Genomic DNA, 19,155 nt, shown 5'->3' on the forward strand with positions numbered 1-19,155 from the left:
ACATGGAAGAAGATTCTCAAGTTCCTCTCATATTAGGAAGACCATTCTTAAACACGGCTAAAGCAATGATAGACGTGTTTGGTAAGAAACTGACCCTAAGTATAGAGGACGAGAGTGTTACCTTTTCAGTTGATAGAGCAATGCAACAACCGCAATCTGCAGATGATACATGTTATTATATTCAAACTATAGATTCACATGCAGAATTGTTAGAAGAATTTCCAGAATTACAAGGAACAGGAGAATGTTCTTTAGGAGAAGGAACTGAACCAATTGATGAAACCGAAATATTAGCTACACTAATAGCTAATGGATATGAACCAACAATAGAAGAAATTCAAATGCTAAAAGAAGAAGACAGATATCGATACAAATCATCGATAGAAGAACCACCGACATTAGAGTTAAAGCCACTTCCAAACCATTTGGAATACGCTTATTTACATGGTGAATCTGAATTACCTGTAATAATATCGTCTTCTCTTACTGAAAATGAGAAATCACAACTCATTTCTGTGTTGAAAGCTCATAAACCAGCCATTGCATGGAAGATTCATGATATTAAAGGAATAAGTTCTTCGTATTGCACACATAAAATCCTTATGGAAGAAGGTCATAAAACGTATGTGCAACGCCAACGAAGACTAAATCCTAATATGCAAGATGTTGTTAAGAAAGAAATTATTAAACTGCTTGATGCAGGTTTAATTTATCCGATTTCTGATAGTCCATGGGTAAGCCCAGTTCAATGCGTACCTAAGAAGGGTGGCATGACTGTCATTACAAATGAGAAAATGAGCTTATTCCTACTAGGACTATAACAGGATGGCGTGTATGTATTGATTATAGAAAATTAAATGACGCCACTAGAAAAGATCACTTTCCCTTACCTTTTATTGATCAAATGTTGGAAAGATTAGCCGAAAATAGTTATTATTGTTTTCTTGATGGATTTTCCGGATATTTTCAAATTCCAATAGCACCCGAAGATCAAGAGAAAACCACGTTCACGTGCCCTTATGGTACTTTTGCTTACAAATGCATGCCATTTGGACTTTGCAACGCCCCTGCAACCTTTCAAAGGTGCATGATGGCGATTTTTCATGACATGATAGAAGAATGCATGGAAGTTTTCATGGATGACTTTTCAGTCTTCGGTGATACATTTGAAACATGTCTAGCTAATCTTGAACGAATGCTTATTAGATGCGAACAATCAAATCTAGTTCTTAATTGGGAGAAATGTCATTTCATGGTTAAAGAAGGCATCGTTCTTGGTCATAAAATTTCAAAGGAAGGAATTGAAGTGGATAGAGCTAAAGTAGATGTAATTGCTAAACTTCCACATCCCACCCATGTTAGAGGAGTTAGGAGTTTTCTAGGGCATGCCTGTTTTTACCGACGTTTCATTAAAGATTTTTCTAAAATTGCCACTCCTATGAATAAACTCCTAGAAAAGGATGCTCCATTCGTATTTTCAGATGAATGCATCAAATCTTTTAATATTCTTCTAGAGAAACTCACTAATGCGCCGATCATGATAACACCAAATTGGAATCTACCGTTTGAACTAATGTGTGATGCAAGTGATTTTGCAATGGGAGCCGTTTTAGGACAAATGATTGAAAAACGATTTCAACCTATATATTATGCTAGTAAGACGTTACAAGGAGCATGATATTGCTTTAAACATACATATTATTCGACACAATATCATTTATATTTCATAGGTTTTTACCGTTTACTAAGACATTCAAATGTATAAATCACGAAAAAAACGACAAAAGATAATACGAGCTCGAAGTTTGAAGAAACGACGATAAAACAACAATAAACGATGGATTTAAACAAATTTTATATCGAGATAACATTACCCGAATACAAGTTCAAGATAAGCAAAGAAAAAGAGTTCAAATGAAAAGGTCCAAATCGATAAACGTCAACGCGGGATCAAAAGAGAACAAAATATAAAATAAAAGCAAGAAAATTGACGACTATTCTTACGCGAATCATGTGAAGACCTACGCAAAATGCGTAGTATTTAACTCTTACGCGGATCATGTGGACTCCTACGCGAAACGCGTAGTATCCAGTCCAGATCCAGATTCAAGTGCAAATGGGACGGCTGCTTTTGTATTTTATATGATTTCTTTATAAGTGGTACAGCAAAAAAGAGGACTACACTCATTTCACCTACTACTACTTGAATGAAAAACATATAATACGGAGTACACACAGAGAGCTAGACACATATTTTCAGAGAACAGAGAAGGCAGCACACATACATTTTCAAGAAGACTACACACACAAATATACATTAGTTACTGTAATTTTTAAGTATTCCGTACCAAATTAATTTTCAAGTTTGAAGAGTTAGGATAGTTCCAAATATTAAGGGTGTATTGTTCGTGATTAAGGGTATTATTGTACGCGCAAAAGGGGTGTTATTATTGTAATTTTCTACCATTTAAAGTAAATGAGAGTGAAGATTTTCGTAAGTATATTCTGTTAAAATTATCGTTATCAATTTTTATAGTTATTATTATGTTTGCATATTTATATTTTTATGTTTACCCTAGTATAATGAGTAGCTAAATTTCCCTAGTGTTTGCCTAGATGTAGAGCCTCTAGTGAAATGGATTGTTATCATTTGTAAAAATTAAAATGTAACTTTAGTATTTTTAATATTGAGCCTAATTGAATGAACCATTATTTTGTGTTTGGATATTTAACCCTTGTCACTTAATTTGTTAGATTAAAATAACGAAAGTTATTTTTATTTATATAAATTAAGCTTCAACATTAAAAGTGATCTAGACGAACTTATAACTAATTTACTAACACTAAATTAAAAAGTAAGGTTCGGTGGTTTGGGTAATATCACTAGTCATATAATAGTGAAATTGTAAAAAGGGAAACTGTTATGATTTGGGTTTTGGTGAAGGTCAAAACTGGGTTGGGTCTCAATTTAAATACTTAAGGACTAGTAACTATCTAAATATAATCCAATGAAAATTAGATTTAATTTAGTTAGTCAAAACTTATTATTTATTTGAAAGGAAAATATAAGTTTTATACTAAACATTTTAATACGAGCTTAAACTTAAAACAATCCATGGACCTAGAGGTGACACATTTAAGTAAACACTCCCATTTTATTTATTGTTAATTATTATTTTTATTATTCACGTATATTTATTCAGTAAAACTAAAAAGAAAAAAATACACAACATTATAATTTTAGTGTATTCGTTACTGTTTTGTCACCTGTATTATAACATACGCGAATCGCGTATATCTCTACACGATACGCGTACATATTAAACCATACGCGAAACGCGTATTATACTACGCAAAACGCGTAAGTATAATACGGGTACTGTACGAACTAGGTTAAAAATCTAGGGTTTTAATTATTTTATTATTATATTTAAGTTGTTAGTTTATAATTAGTATTAATTTATATTTAGTAATTAGTTTATAACTAGTTAAATATTATAATTCCTATTAATTTATATTAATTTAGTTAAAATATGTTATTTAGTTAATTTAAATAAATTTATATTATAATTGCTCAAAACAAAATTCTAAATAATTAGTTTTATAAAAAAGTTATCATTTTATTAATTATCATTTAGTAATAAACTTATTAGTATGATTTCAATTAATTTACTTTTAAATTAATAATTATAAATAATGTATTCGTATAACTTAATAAGTAGTTCAATTAAATTAGGATTAAGTTATATTTTATTATTATTATGTAGTATTATCATTTCCTAATCCAAAACCCCCTTAAAATAAGTTTAACTTCAAAGACTATTAAAAACCATTGAGCACTGTCTCCCTGTGGAACGAACCGGATTTACCGACAAACTAAACTACGCGGATAGGACTATTTGCCTATATGTGTGAAATCAACCTAAAATCATTAAAATACCACATATACAATAAATCAATTCGTGTAACAAAATAACTCAAATCCGTTCATAAATAAAGGTACTGTTTCACCACATCAACTTTTTGGCGCCGCTACCGGGGATATCGGTTATGTTTAAAAGATTTTAATAGACTTTAGGTTATTCGATCCTTTTATTGGAATTCATTTCTAGAAAAGCTTTTAATGTTATGATAGAAATTAATGCATGAATTTACGTTCCTCCAACACTGAATTAACTTCTCCATATCCTGAACCCGAAAGAGAATTTCACGAACGCTTAAGAGCTCAAGAAGTAGAATCTCTCGCTGAGGATTTAGAATCACTTTCATTAGATTCTAACTCTGAACCAGATATTCAACAAATCATAGAACCAGATATGGCTGTTACAAATCAAACGATGGAAGCATTAATGAAGGCGACAAGAACAGGTCAAGGCCACGCAATCATCCAACCTACGATGACTGACGGCTTCGAAATAAAAGGTCAATTCCTTCACATGGTGACTAATACATGCCAATTCGGTGGAGCTCCAAATGAGGATGCTAACGAGCATCTTCGTAAGTTTGTAAGCATTTGCAAACTATTCAAAATTAAGGATGTCTCCGATGAAGTCGCATGTTTAAAAATCTTTCCATGGTCCTTAAAGGACGATGCAAGAGATTGGCTAGACTCATTACCAGAAGGTTATATCGAAAACTGGAATGACATGATGGATAAATTTTTGTCAGAATTCTTCCCTGCTTTAAAAGCAGCGAAATTGCAAAGTGATATAAATCATTTCAAACAAAAGCTTAATGAGACCCTTTATGAAGCTTGGACCCGATTCAACAAAATGCTTAGGGTATGTCCTCAACACGGGTTGAATACATTCCAAAAAGTCCAAATATTCTATAAAGGAGTAAATGTTGCTACTAGAAAAGATATCGATGTTGCAGCCGGTGGTTCGATAATGAAGAAAACACCAGAAGACGCTCACACAATCATTGCCGATATAGCAGCACATTCCCATAATTGGCATCAAGAGATAGAATTCTCTAGATCATCAACCGTTGCTAATATCGAAAGCAATGATGAAATTGCTTCTTTAAAAGTACAAATGGCAAATCAAGCAAGACAAATTGAGAAAGTAACCAAGGAAATGCATGCTATCAGGGTAGGATGTGAAATGTGCCAAGGCCCACATCTTACTAGAGATTGTGATAAAACAACGATGGAAGAGCAAGCAAATTTCCTAGGTTACTTGCGAAAAGGTGAAATGAATTTCAACGATTTTCCAGCGATAGAAGCAAATAACCAAAAATATCCTCCAATTAACAACTATCAAACTGGAGGACCTTCAGGTTTAAATAATAATAACTATCAAGGAGGAAATCCGGTTTACCAAAACAACCGAAATTTCCAAAATCAAAATCAAAATCAAAGAAATCCACCACCAGGTTACAATAACCTAAACAACCGAAATCAACCTCAACGAATTTATCAAAATAATTTCCAACACAATCAACCACAACCACAACCACAAGCACTTATACAACCACAACCCGAGAAGAAATCCGGTTTAGAAGATCTCTTAAGAGATTTTATGGTTAAGCACGAGCAAACTGCAGAAATTCAAACTCAACAAATTTGAAATCAACAAGCTACGATTCAGAATTTAGAAAGAGATGTTGGAAGGATCTCACAGTTACTATCAGAGAGGCCACCTGGCGCTCTCCCCTCAAATACTCAAGTAAATCCCAACAACAATCAAACAAGGAATGAGCATGTAAATGCTATAACTACTAGAAGTGGTTTAACTGTTAACCCAGAAACTAGTAAGACCTTAGAAGTTCCTTTATCTCCTCCTATTTTACAAGAACCTGTTGATATAGATGAACATGTTGAGAAAGAACAAGAAAAAGATGATCCACCTGAGATCATATCAAAGAAAATTGAAGAACCACCATTGAAGGTGCACAAAGCACCTATTCCATACCCGAAAGCATTAAAGAAAGACAAACTCGCGAGCCAATATCAAAAATTTTCAGATATGATCAAGCAAATTAGCATTAACATGCCACTCGCGGAAGTTCTTAGGGGTATGCCAAATTATGGAAGGTTTATTAAGGATCTCATAGCCGATAAAGGTAAATATGAAGAAGTTTCAACCACATTCCTCAACGAGGAATGCTCAGCAATTTTGCAAAAGCAAAAGATGCCGCCGAAACTTGGAGATCCTGGTAGTTTCATTATTCCGTGTCTGATGGGAGATTCAGTAATGTACGATGCATTAGCTGACTTAGGCGCAAGTATCAATCTTATGCCACACTCCTTATACTTAAAACTAAACCTAGGCGATCTAAAACCAACTAGGACGTGTATACGCCTAGCAGATAGAACTTTTAACTATCCTATTGGTATTGCCGAAAACCTACCAGTTAAAGTCAATCATTTAATCTTTCCTGCCGACTTCGTTGTTCTCGAAATGGAAGAAGATAGCAAGGTTCCCCTAATTCTAGGGCGACCATTTTTAAATACCGCTGACGCAATTGTGCGTGTTAAAGACAAAAAGCTTAGTCTAGGTGTAGGGGAAGATAGAGTTACCCTAAACATAGATAAAGCTATGAAACAACCTATCTCTTCCGATGACGAATGTTATAAGGTAGATATTGTTGATTGTTGTGTCGAAAAAGAATTGCAAGAATTACTAAATGTCGACACCTCGAACTTCACCTCAATGAGTGAAGGTGATGAATTCGATGTAGGACTTGAACTTGACGAATTATTGAAAGTAGTAATCGATGAAGATTATTGTGAGGAAGAAACTCCCAAAGAAGATGAACCCTTTGAAGAAATTACCGATGGTAACAGGTTCCGAATAAAATCTTCCTTGGAAGAACCGCCAACCTTGGAGCTTAAAGAACTACCGGAACATTTGGAGTATGCTTTTCTCCAAGGTACATCACAATTACCTGTTATAATTTCATCAAAACTTTCCGATAACGAAAAGAATAGGTTAATGTCAGTTCTAAAAACTCATAAGAAAGCAATTGCTTGGAAAACAACTGATATTCCAGGGATTAACCCCACTTATTGTACTCATAAGATTCTAATGGAAGAAGATTTTAAACCCGTAGTACAAAGACAACGAAGGTTAAACCCTAACATGAAAGAAGTTGTCAAGAAGGAGGTTATCAAATTACTTGATGCCGGGTTAATATACCCTATATCCGATAGCCCATGGGTTAGTCCTGTACAAGTAGTACCCAAGAAAGGAGGTACAACTGTCGTTCTTAATGATGATAATGAACCTGTTACTTCAAGAACAGTCACTGGCTGGAGAGTCTGTATAGACTACCGTCGTTTAAACGACGCCACAAGGAAAGATCATTTCCCACTTCCTTATATTGATCAAATGCTAGAACGTTTAGCGGGAAAAGAATATTATTGTTTCCTTGATGGATTCTCCGATTATTTTCAAATTCCCATTGATCCAAAAGACCAAGACAAGACAACATTTACTTGTCCATTTGGTACATTCGCATACCGACGAATGCCGTTCGGATTATGCAACGGGCCAGGCACCTTTCAAAGGTGTATGATGGCAATATTTCATGACATGATAGAAGGAAGTATGGAAGTCTTTATGGACGATTTCTCTGTTTTTGGAGACTCCTTCGATTCATGCCTTTCCAACCTCGAGCGAATGTTAATTCATTGTGAGGAATCAAATCTTGTTTTAAATTGGGAAAAATGCCACTTCATGGTGAAAGAAGGCATTGTTTTAGGACACAAGATTTCTCGAGATGGAATGGAAGTAGACAAAGCTAAGATCGATGTAATCTCAAAGCTTCCTCCTCCAACTAACGTTAAAGGAATTCGTAGTTTCTTAGGTCATTCGGGATTCTATCGACGATTCATAAAGGATTTTTCCAAAATCGCTCGACCTATGACTAAACTTCTCGAGAAAGACAGTACATTCGACTTCAATGACGAATGCTTACAAGCTTTCTCCATTCTAAAAAATAAACTTACGAATGCACCCATTATGGTATCACCCGACTGGTCCAAACCTTTCGAACTAATGTGTGATGCTAGTGATTTCGCGATGGGAGCTGTTTTAGGTCAACGTTAAGATAACAAATTTCAACCAATCTATTACGCAAGTAAAACACTTACAGGAGCTCAGTTGAATTACACGACTACTGAGAAGGAGCTCCTTGCAGTAGTTTTTTCTTTCGATAAGTTTAGATCTTACTTAGTGTTATCTAAAACAATTGTTTATACTGATCATTTAGCCCTAAAGTACTTATTCAAAAAGCAAGATGCTAAACCTAGACTAATTCGTTGGATTCTACTCCTACAAGAATTCGACATTGAAATTAAGGATAAAAAAGGTGCTGAAAATCTCGCTGCAGATCACTTATCCCGTCTTGAAAATCCTAACTTAGAAACACTCGACGAATCTGTTATTCACGATACTTTTCCAGACGAGTTCCTTATGAGAATTGAAATAGAAGAAGAAATTCCATGGTTTGCGGGCTATGCTAATTATCTAGCCGCAGGAATTCTTGTTAAAAATCAAACTTATCAGCAAAAGAAGAAATTCTTTGCTGATCTGAAGTTTTAGTTTTGGGAAAGCCCTAACCTCTTTCGTATAGGGGCTGACCAAGTTATTCATCGATGTGTATACGACAAAGAAGCGCAACAAATTCTAGAGCACTGTCATGAAGGACCGGCTGGTGGACATTTCGGACCTAGCTATACAGCCAAAAAGGTTTTTGACTCAGGTTTTTACTGGCCTACAATTTTTAAAGATGCATACAATATGGTAAAAACTTGTGATTCTTGTCAAAGATCTGGAAATATCTCCAAGAGAGATGAAATGCCACAACAAGGCATCTTAGTATGCGAAGTATTCGACATATGGGGTATTGACTTCATGGGTCCATTTCCCGCTTCTAACAAATGCAAATACATTCTCGTGGCAGTCGATTACGTTTCTAAATGGGCTGAAGCAAAAGCCCTACCCACTAACGATGCTCGAGTTGTTGTCAGCTTTCTTAAAAATCTTTTCTCACGTTTTGGGATTCCAAAAGCATTAATCAGTGATCGTGGAACTCATTTTACAAATCTACTACTAGAGAAAGTTCTTAAAAAGTACGGAGTTAATCATCGTTTTTCAACTTCTTACCACCCTCAAACGAGTGGTCAAGTTGAAAACACGAACAGAGGTCTTAAACGAATTTTAGAAAGAACGGTTAAAAATAATCCAAAAATCTGGCATCGAAAGCTAGATGATGCACTTTGGGCATTTAGAACTGCATTCAAAACGCCCATCGGTACTACACCTTTCCGATTAATTTACGGTAAGGCGTGTCATCTACCTGTCGAAGTTGAACACAAGGCATACTGGGCTCTGAGAGAATGTAATACCGACCTTGTAAAAGCCGGAGAAAACCGATTCTTGCAACTAAATGAATTAGATGAATTAAGACTACAAGCGTATGAAAACTTTAAAACATACAAGGAGAAAACTAAAAGATGGCACGATGCACGGTTAAAAGAAAAGAAAGAATTTGAACAAGGGGATAAAGTATTAGTATTCCAATCACGTTTTAAGTTTTCACCTGGGAAACTTAGATCCCGATGGACTGGACCATATATAATAAAACAAGTTTTTCCATCTGGATATGCAGAATTATATAGCAAAGACGGTGGAACTTTCAAAGTGAACGGTCATCGACTCAAATTATACTTTGAAGGGATCAATACTACGGAAAGAGACGAGATCACATTCTACCCTAAGGACAAGTAAATTTAGGGTAACTTTAAAGCTTGTTAACTCCATTCTCAAACTTTATTTTCATCTTTAAGAGTGGGGTTCGTTTGGTCTTTCCCTAGCAGACACTAAAGAACTAGTCTTCTCCCTCCATTCTACCTTTTTATTTTCTTCTTTTCGTTTTTATTTATTGTTTATTTTCAAGATGCGAAATCAATATGTCTACAACCACTTCTTTTTAATGTGCGATAAAATTTTACCAAGAGATGTGGTGTTAGATATAAAGAGAAGATGCGATCAGGCGAGCAAAGAAATAAGGCAAGAACTTAACGAGAAAAATTATGCCAAAGGAAAATCAAAATCAGCTAAGAAACGTCGAGCACGTCATTTGGGCAAATGTGTAAAATGTGGAAAACCAGCTCATTATGGAAATTGTCCAAAGAACCAGACGGACTCTAATTTCGAGTACGTAACCTTATGCCGAGAAGAGCCTTTTAAATGTTCAAAGAAAAACCTCTTAAACCAACGAGGTTACGCCTACGAAGCCATGGGAGGCGAAATGATGCGACTCCACTACGAGGCGAGTCAACGCGGTTTCACAATCTAAGTCTTTTTCTCGCCAATTGTGTTTTTGTGCATTTTTTGTATTTTTGCGTATTTTTGTATTTTTGAATTTTTGTGTGTTTATGTTTTGGTGTGTTTTAGTTTGTATTTGTTTGTTGTGCTTTTATTAAAAAGGGTCTACCATTTAAAATTGATAAACCTTGAGTTTAACCTGTTTTCATTGAAAACGATAATGCTAAGTGTAATAACTAAATTGTCGTTCTTCAAATTGCACGAAATTTATTGTTGGATTCATAATATATCTTTTAAATGGTAAACCACCAAAAACATAAGAAAAATTAAAACTACTAAAAATATACTTTTATCAATAACCGTAAAGATATATAACTTGTAAACTTTTGTCATGGATAATGATAGGTGTAAAACCGAGATTGTCTCTACCTAGTTGATAGGAAACAAAGTTTTAAGTTTGAAAATTAGTTGATTTAAAAGTATATATATAAAAAAAAATATAGTGTGTATTTTAAATTCATTTAATTTTTATTTTTCATGTACTTGTTTTTTAATTCTAAATATTAATTTTCTTCTATAAAATTTAAAAAAAATAAAAAAATAAAAAATTTATTAGAGTGTTTCATTTTCAAGTTGTTTTTGAAAAATATTAAAACGTTAACTTTTAAAGTATTAAATTATAAATTAAAATTAAAAATTTATAAACGGATAAAGACTAGGTATACCAACTGAAATTTCCGTTACATCAAATATAAATTTAAAATTGATATTTTGAAATTTAAATACTTATAAAGTTGAAAAAAAATATATATATATATATATATATATAATATAAAAAAAAATTTAAATAAATAAATAAGAATGTTTTTGTTTTTATTTTTATTTTCATAAAATATTAAAAACTTTAACTTTTAAATTATTAAATTTTATAAATTAATTTTTAAAATTTATAAACGGATAAAGACTAGGTATTAGAACCGAAATTTCCGTAGCAACACATATAAATTTATAAAAGAAATTTTAAAGTTTTAATTGATTATAAAGTTAAAAAAAAGGGGCAGAATACTTACGCGGATCGTGGGGATAACCACACGAAACGCGTGGATTCAAAAGCTACGCGAAACGCGTAGAACTACACGAAACGCGTAAGTTCAAAAATCAGTCCAGATAATCAGTCGACCAGCAGTTTGTTCTTCACACTCTCTTATTATTTTTTTTGCTGTGGACGAGAGAAAAGCACAAAAATCACCAAAATCACACCCAAACACTAAATTAACACTGTCAATCTCCTCCAATTCATCTACCTTTCAACATGCCGAGATTGGTAAGGGTCCTAAACCCGTTTTTATCACTTGTTTTTCAAGTTTTTCATTTATTATTTTTATAGCTTTAATCCGAATTAATGCATGATATTGTTGAATTTTGTTTGATTAATGCTATATCTATGTTGTTAGTGTGATGTTAAACCCGATTAGCATAAGAATTTGATGTTTAAATGGATTATTGAAAAATTAGGGTTTATGTAAATTGGAGAAATTGAAGAATTGCTATTAAATTGTGTTATTTTGGGTCTTTTTAGATATTTTTAGATGCTTTGATAGTAGTAGAAGCTTTGAATTTAAATTTGATTGATTGATTGTGTGATTTTTATTTGGTCTAAATTTGATAATTTTTTGTAATTATCATGAATCGAGTATAAATTGTGATGATGATTAGAAGCTGGATTATACACAATGTGATTGAATTGGATTATATATACTTAGCTCATTGCATATTTCCATTTGTGATTCACATTTTGTTTTTGAAACTTGATTTTTGATTAGGAATTTTTTATTTATTTTTATTTGTTTTTATTTGTTGTTAAGATATTGATTCATGTGGTGTTGAAACAAGCTTGTATGTCAAGAATAAATTCTTTGCTAACATTAACATACCCAATTGGGACGGTTCTCTTATTTTAAAATGTTATGCAGGGATTATTCAGAATGAGAGCTGTTAACCAACAGCAAGGGGAAGAACAAGTAACCCCAGAAATGGAACAACAACTACAGAATCTACACCCAAACCTGAGATTTCCTGATGATGTACCTAACCGATTACAAAAGGTTAAGGACTTACTTTCTCTGGTCACTAGAAACATCTCTCCAGTATACGTTGTGGACTAGGCTCATTTAGGACCACCAGTTAATTTAGATTTGCAAATAAAGGGAATTTTAAACCAAAGTTTTACAAATGAATTTGGAATGACTTTGGTTTTTAATGATTTTGAGATATTGTTTAGTTTAAATAGCCCTGTATACAGAGAATGGTGTTTAGAATTCTACTCTACCGTTAGAATAAGTTTACACCCAGAAAATATCGATGATATTAATTTTCTACAATTTAAGCTGGGTGGGGTAGATAGAGCAATGTCCCTAAGTGACGTGACTACCGCATTAGGGATTTACACCGTAGACGAGATGATAGCTCCCGGTTTTAGGGAATATATTTTTACAGGGGCTAGATATACAGGTAACTATAATTCTGGCATAGTTTGGCAATCTTTCACTAATAGAAATACATATGAGCCAGGCCAGGAATCTTATCTAAGGATCACTGATGTTCGCTTCAGAATAATTCATAAGTTTATAGCGAACACAATAAACTAAAGGTCGTTTAATAATACAGATAAAATTAATTATATTGACCTTTGGTACTTGGATGCGATCAGAGATAGGGATACATTTATTAGTATACCCTATGGAGTTGCTTACTTTTTGGCCCATGTTGGTAAGGGTGCTCGAGGGATGAGTGACATGTTGGGGGGTCACTATATCACGTGTCTAGGAAGCTGGTTCGGACTTGACCCGAATGAATTAGAACCTCCAATCCAACCGGTAAATCAAGCTGTTAGAACTTTAGGATTGGATGTGTATAGGACGGCAAAGGCCATAACCGTGAGGAGTGGGGTTATTAATTTGAGACGACAAGAAGTTGTCGCTCACGCTCCTATGGAGGAGGATGAGGAACCCGCTAGGGAAACTAGGAGGAGACGAAGACAGCCAGATGAGGCTAGTACGTCTAATGTAGGTGTTTCTGATTTCGATATGCTCCAAAATTCGTTTAATTCATTGAGTTTAGATTTAAGGAACTCGTATGATAATTGGGGACGGAGATCAGAAGAATAATACACTAGTTTGTCTAGGCAAATAGGGAAAATTAGGCATACCCAACTGGCCCAGGATAATATGTTAGAAAACATCTGCTACGATCAGAGGGGCCAGGGAGCACAGTTAGAGTGGGCGCATCATCAGGCTTATTTATACGCAGCTAACCCACAACATTACGCACCCTCAGCTTTTCCATCATACCCCCAGTGGCAAGAACACGGTAACCCTCTACCTCCACCTTATGATCCCAACGCTGCCCTAGCCGCGAGTCAGGAAGCCTATAGGCGTTTTTACGAGGAACAACGCCTAAACGAACAACGGCAGCAACAAGAGCGAGAACATGAAGATCAGGGAGGCCCTGCGTGGTCATTTTTCTAGTTTTTCTTTTTATTTGTAGAATTATTTATTTTGTATTTGTTTGTATAAAATGATTTTTATGGTGTGTTAATTTATTCTTATCTTTATTTATCTTTACAAAAACTTTAGTGTGGGGTAAAATTTTTGTACTACTAAAGTACAACCCCATCTCGTTTGTGATTGACATATTTGTTGACAGGTACTTACGATGATGAGTTTCGACATAGCGAAACACGAAAGTATTATTGTGATAAAATGGATTGGATATGTTCATACGATAAGCATTTTACAATGTCCAATTACTTAACAAAGGAAGTTCTATATACTGTACACTTTTTGTCCTCTCAAATTTATATATTTAATCTGATTTTATGTAATGAGGGCATTACATAATCTTAAGTGTGGGGTGGGAGTATATAAATTCTCGAGAACTTATAATTTAGTGGTTTTTATGAAAATTTTTTACAATTTTTAAACAAATATAACTAATCAATTTTTAAGGTAATTACGAGCAATTAAAGATTAAGTGTCAAAAACCGAAATTATTGTCTCCATACATTAAAAATACATAAGTTTATTTGATTGAAATATATAAAAGAAAACCAAGTATAAACAGAATTTATAAACTCTATATGTTTAGAACTATTTATCACATATTCTATGAAGTATTGCAGATATCATCGCTTTGGAATGTATAAACCTGAATATCTCGTTAAGGAAGTAAAGTCTTCCAAAATGACACACTTGCTAACTTATGTTAGAAGATGTAGTCCAGAACAGCTGTAGGTTGACGAAAAATCTTGAAAAGTCTCTATCATCGGCTGGAAATCCACCTCACCTCAGCATCAAACAGGGTTTTTGGTGGTCAGACTTATCTTAACCATGAGATGGATATGTCTCGTACAATGGGGGGGCACATTGCAAATTAGCTTTTAAGACTAATGAATCTAATCCCCAGATGGATGATCTCCGTAAAGATTAACCGCATCTATATTTGACGGCGGTCAACATACATATGCCATAACAAATTGAGGTGTGCAAACTCATGGTACACCGATGATATTTGGACACGATATAATTTTACTCTAAAACTTGTGCTATTTTATGAATTATATTGTGTAAAACCATTTTTAGGACATTCGGTTTCAAGTTCCATGATACTTTAATTATGGGGGCGGATAGCTTGCTAATCGCTGACTGAGACTTCGGTTTTCAGTTACCCTCAACCGGAATTTGAGGTTAAAACCGGAAAACATGTCTAGTGTAAAAACTAGCATGACATTTTATAAAATCATAAAACGTTTTCACAAGGTCTAATTTTCCCTAAGGATCCAAATTTTTAAACCTTAATCACGAGTTTCAACTTTGTTTCTGTTGTCAGAATTTCATTTCGTGTGGTGTGCGTGTGATTCAATAAAAATTGTGTAGTGTTTCCAACTTATTCCATATAGCGTGTGTTTCATTTCCTGTAGCGTGTGTTGTGTGATTTAATGTTCGATAAGGAAAAATATGTAATGTTCCGATTCTATTTAGAAGATGTAATTGCTTGAGGACAAGCAACGTTCAAGTGTGGGGTATTTTGATATTGCTTTAAACATACATATTATTCGACGCAATATCATTTATATTTCATAGGTTTTTACCGTTTACTAAGACATTCAAATGTATAAATCACGAGAAAAACGATAAAAGATAATACGAGCTCGAAGTTTGAAGAAACGACGATAAAACAACAATAAACGATGGATTTAAACAAATTTCATATCGAGATAACATTACCCGAATACAAGTTCAAGATAAGCAAAGAAAAAGAGTTCAAATGAAAAGGTCCAAATCGATAAACGTCAACGCGGGATCAAAAGAGAACAAAACATAAAATAAAAACAAGAAAACTGACGACTATTCTTACGCGAATCGTGTGAAGACCTACGCGAAACGCGTAGTATTTAACTCTTACGCGGATCATGTGGACTCCTACGCGAAACGCGTAGTATCCAGTCCAGATCCAGATTCAAGTGCAAATGGGACGGCTGCTTTTGTATTTTATATGATTTCTTTATAAGTGGTACAGCAAAAAAGAGGACTACACTCATTTCACCTACTACTACTTGAATGAAAAACATATAATACGGAGTACACACAGAGAGCTAGACACATATTTTCAGAGAACAGAGAAGGCAGCACACATACATTTTCAAGAAGACTACGCACACAAATATACATTAGTTACTGTAATTTTTAAGTATTCCGTACCAAATTAATTTTCAAGTTTGAAGAGTTAGGATAGTTCCAAATATTAAGGGTGTATTGTTCGTGATTAAGGGTATTATTGTACGCGCAAAAGGGGTGTTATTATTGTAATTTTCTACCATTTAAAGTAAACGAGAGTGAATATTTTCGTAAGTATATTCTGTTAAAATTATCGTTATCGATTTTTATAGTTATTATTATGTTTGCATATTTATATTTTTATGTTTACCCTAGTATAATGTGTAGCTAAATTTCCCTAGTGTTTGCCTAGATGTAGAGCCTCTAGTGAAATGGATTGTTATCATTTGTAAAAATTAAAATGTAACTTTAGTATTTTTAATATTGAGCCTAATTGAAAGAACCATTATTATGTGTTTGGATATTTAACCCTTGTCACTTAATTTGTTAGATTAAAATAACGAAAGTTATTTTTATTTATATAAATTAAGCTTCAACATTAAAAGTGATCTAGACGAACTTATAACTAATTTACTAACACTAAATTAAAAAGTAAGGTTCGGTGGTTTGGGTAATATCACTAGTCATATAATAGTGAAATTGTAAAAAGGTAAACCGTTATGATTTGGGTTTTGGCGAAGGTCAAAACTGGTTTGGGTCTCAATTTAAATACTTAAGGACTAGTAACTATCTAAATATAATCTAATGAAAATTAGATTTAATTTAGTTAGTCAAAACTTATTATTTATTCGAAAGGAAAATATAAGTTTTATACTAAACATTTTAATACGAGCTTAAACTTAAAACAATCCATGGACCTAGAGGTGATACATTTAAGTAAACACTCCCATTTTATTTATTGTTAATTATTATTTTTATTATTCACGTATATTTATTCAGTAAAACTAAAAAGAAAAAAAATACACAACATTATAATTTCAGTGTATTCGTTACTGTTTTGTCACCTGTATTATAACATATGCGAATCGCGTATATCTCTACACGATACTCGTACATATTAAACCATACGCGAAACGCGTATTATACTACGCGAAACGCGTAAGTATAATACGGGTACTGTACGAACTAGGTTAAAAATCTAGGGTTTTAATTATTTTATTATTATATTTAAGTTGTTAGTTTATAATTAGTATTAATTTATATTTAGTAATTAGTTTATAACTAGTTAAATATTATAATTCCTATTAATTTATATTAATTTAGTTAAAATATGTTATTTAGTTAATTTAAATATATTTATATTATAATTGCTCAAAACAAAATTCTAAACAATTAGTTTTATTAAAAAGTTATCATTTTATTAATTATCATTTAGTAATAAACTTATTAGTATGATTTCAATTAATTCACTTTTAAATTAATAATTATAAATAATGTATTCGTATAAATTAATAAGTAGTTCAATTAAATTAGGATTAAGTTATATTTTATTATTATTATGTAGTATTATCATTTCCTAATCTAAAACCCCCTTAAAATAAGTTTAACTTCAAAGACTATTAAAAACCATTGAACACTGTCTCCCTGTGGAACGAACCGGATTTACCGACAAACTAAACTACACGGATAGGACTAGTTGTCTATATGTGTGAAATCAACCTAAAATCATTAAAATACCACATATACAATAAATCAATTCGTGTAACAAAATAACTCAAATCCGTTCATAAATAAAGGTACTGTTTCACCACATCAGAGCACAAACGAATTACACAACCACTGAAAAAGAACTCCTTGCTATTGTCTTTACTTTTGACAAATTTCGTTCATATCTCGTTCTAGCAAAAACGGTGGTCTATACCGACCATTCTGCTCTTAGATACCTATTTTCGAAACAAGATGCCAAACCAAGATTAATCCGTTGGATCTTACTCTTACAAGAGTTTGATATTGAAATCCGAGATAAAAAGGGAGCAGAAAATCTCGCCGCTGATCATCTTTCTAGTCTTGAAAATCCTGAATTAGAAGTTCTAAATGAATCAGCCATACAAGATAACTTTCTTGATGAATATCTATTAAAGATAGATTATAATGAAATTCCATAGTTTGCAGACTATGCAAACTACTTAGTATGTGGATTCCTTGAAAAAGGATTGTAATACCAAAAACGAAAGAAATTCTTCAGTGATATAAAACACTATTTCTGAGAAGATCCACATTTGTTTAAAAGTTGTCCCGATGGAATAATACGCCGATGTGTATTCGGAGATGAAGCTAGTAAAATCTTAAACCACTGTCACACAGGACCAACAGGAGGGCATTATGGGCCTCAACTCACAGCAAGAAAAGTTTACGATGCTGGATTCTATTGGCCTACAATTTACAAAGACGCACACCTTCTTTGCAAATCCTGTGATGCTTGTCAAAGGGCCGGAAAAATAAGTCAACGTGATGAAATGCCACAAAATGTCATTCAAGTATGTGAAGTATTTGACATTCTCCCATAAAAAGCCATAGCAAGAAGCCAATAATGCATGACGAGGAATACACTTAGAGAACCAAACAACATCTACCCAAGCCATGTTATTAGCTCGTTTTCTAATTGAATTCCACGCATTGAACACCGAAAAATTGTTATATGTGTCATCCTCACGCAACCAACAGAGGGTATCCGGAGCATGTATCAAGGAAATATTTGGAATCCGGGTTATAATCGGGTATCGTTGCAACCACTCTACCGGCCACTTCCACTCATTACTTTCAATTAGTTCACAGACCCGATTATTTACCTCCAAACCAGTAGAATGTATAGCTCTCCTTGATATAATAGCATCAAGAGGTCACCGAGAGCACCATTTATCAAACCACATCGATGCACTTTGCCCATTGCCAACTTAAAACATAAAAAAGAATGCACCACCTCACGAATGTGGAGGATCTTCGCCAACTCCATCCTACATCAGATGGAATGGAAATATCCCAAGTATTTCGATCGCTAAGACGATACGTATGTGTGATGCCCCGTACAAAACCATCGTGTACGAATCATCAACAACAGGATCATTACAAGGTCAAACACTATATGTGTTTTCAAAATACGTTTGCATTCATGATAAAAGGTGACGTCATAACTAACGTCAAATGTTGTACATCAAAAGTATGCCTCAATGAACAGAAGCAATTAGAAATAGTACGTGACCCTC

Source organism: Rutidosis leptorrhynchoides, chromosome 8 (assembly GCF_046630445.1).
Source record: "Rutidosis leptorrhynchoides isolate AG116_Rl617_1_P2 chromosome 8, CSIRO_AGI_Rlap_v1, whole genome shotgun sequence".
In the NCBI taxonomy this organism is placed as follows: Eukaryota; Viridiplantae; Streptophyta; class Magnoliopsida; order Asterales; family Asteraceae; genus Rutidosis; species Rutidosis leptorrhynchoides.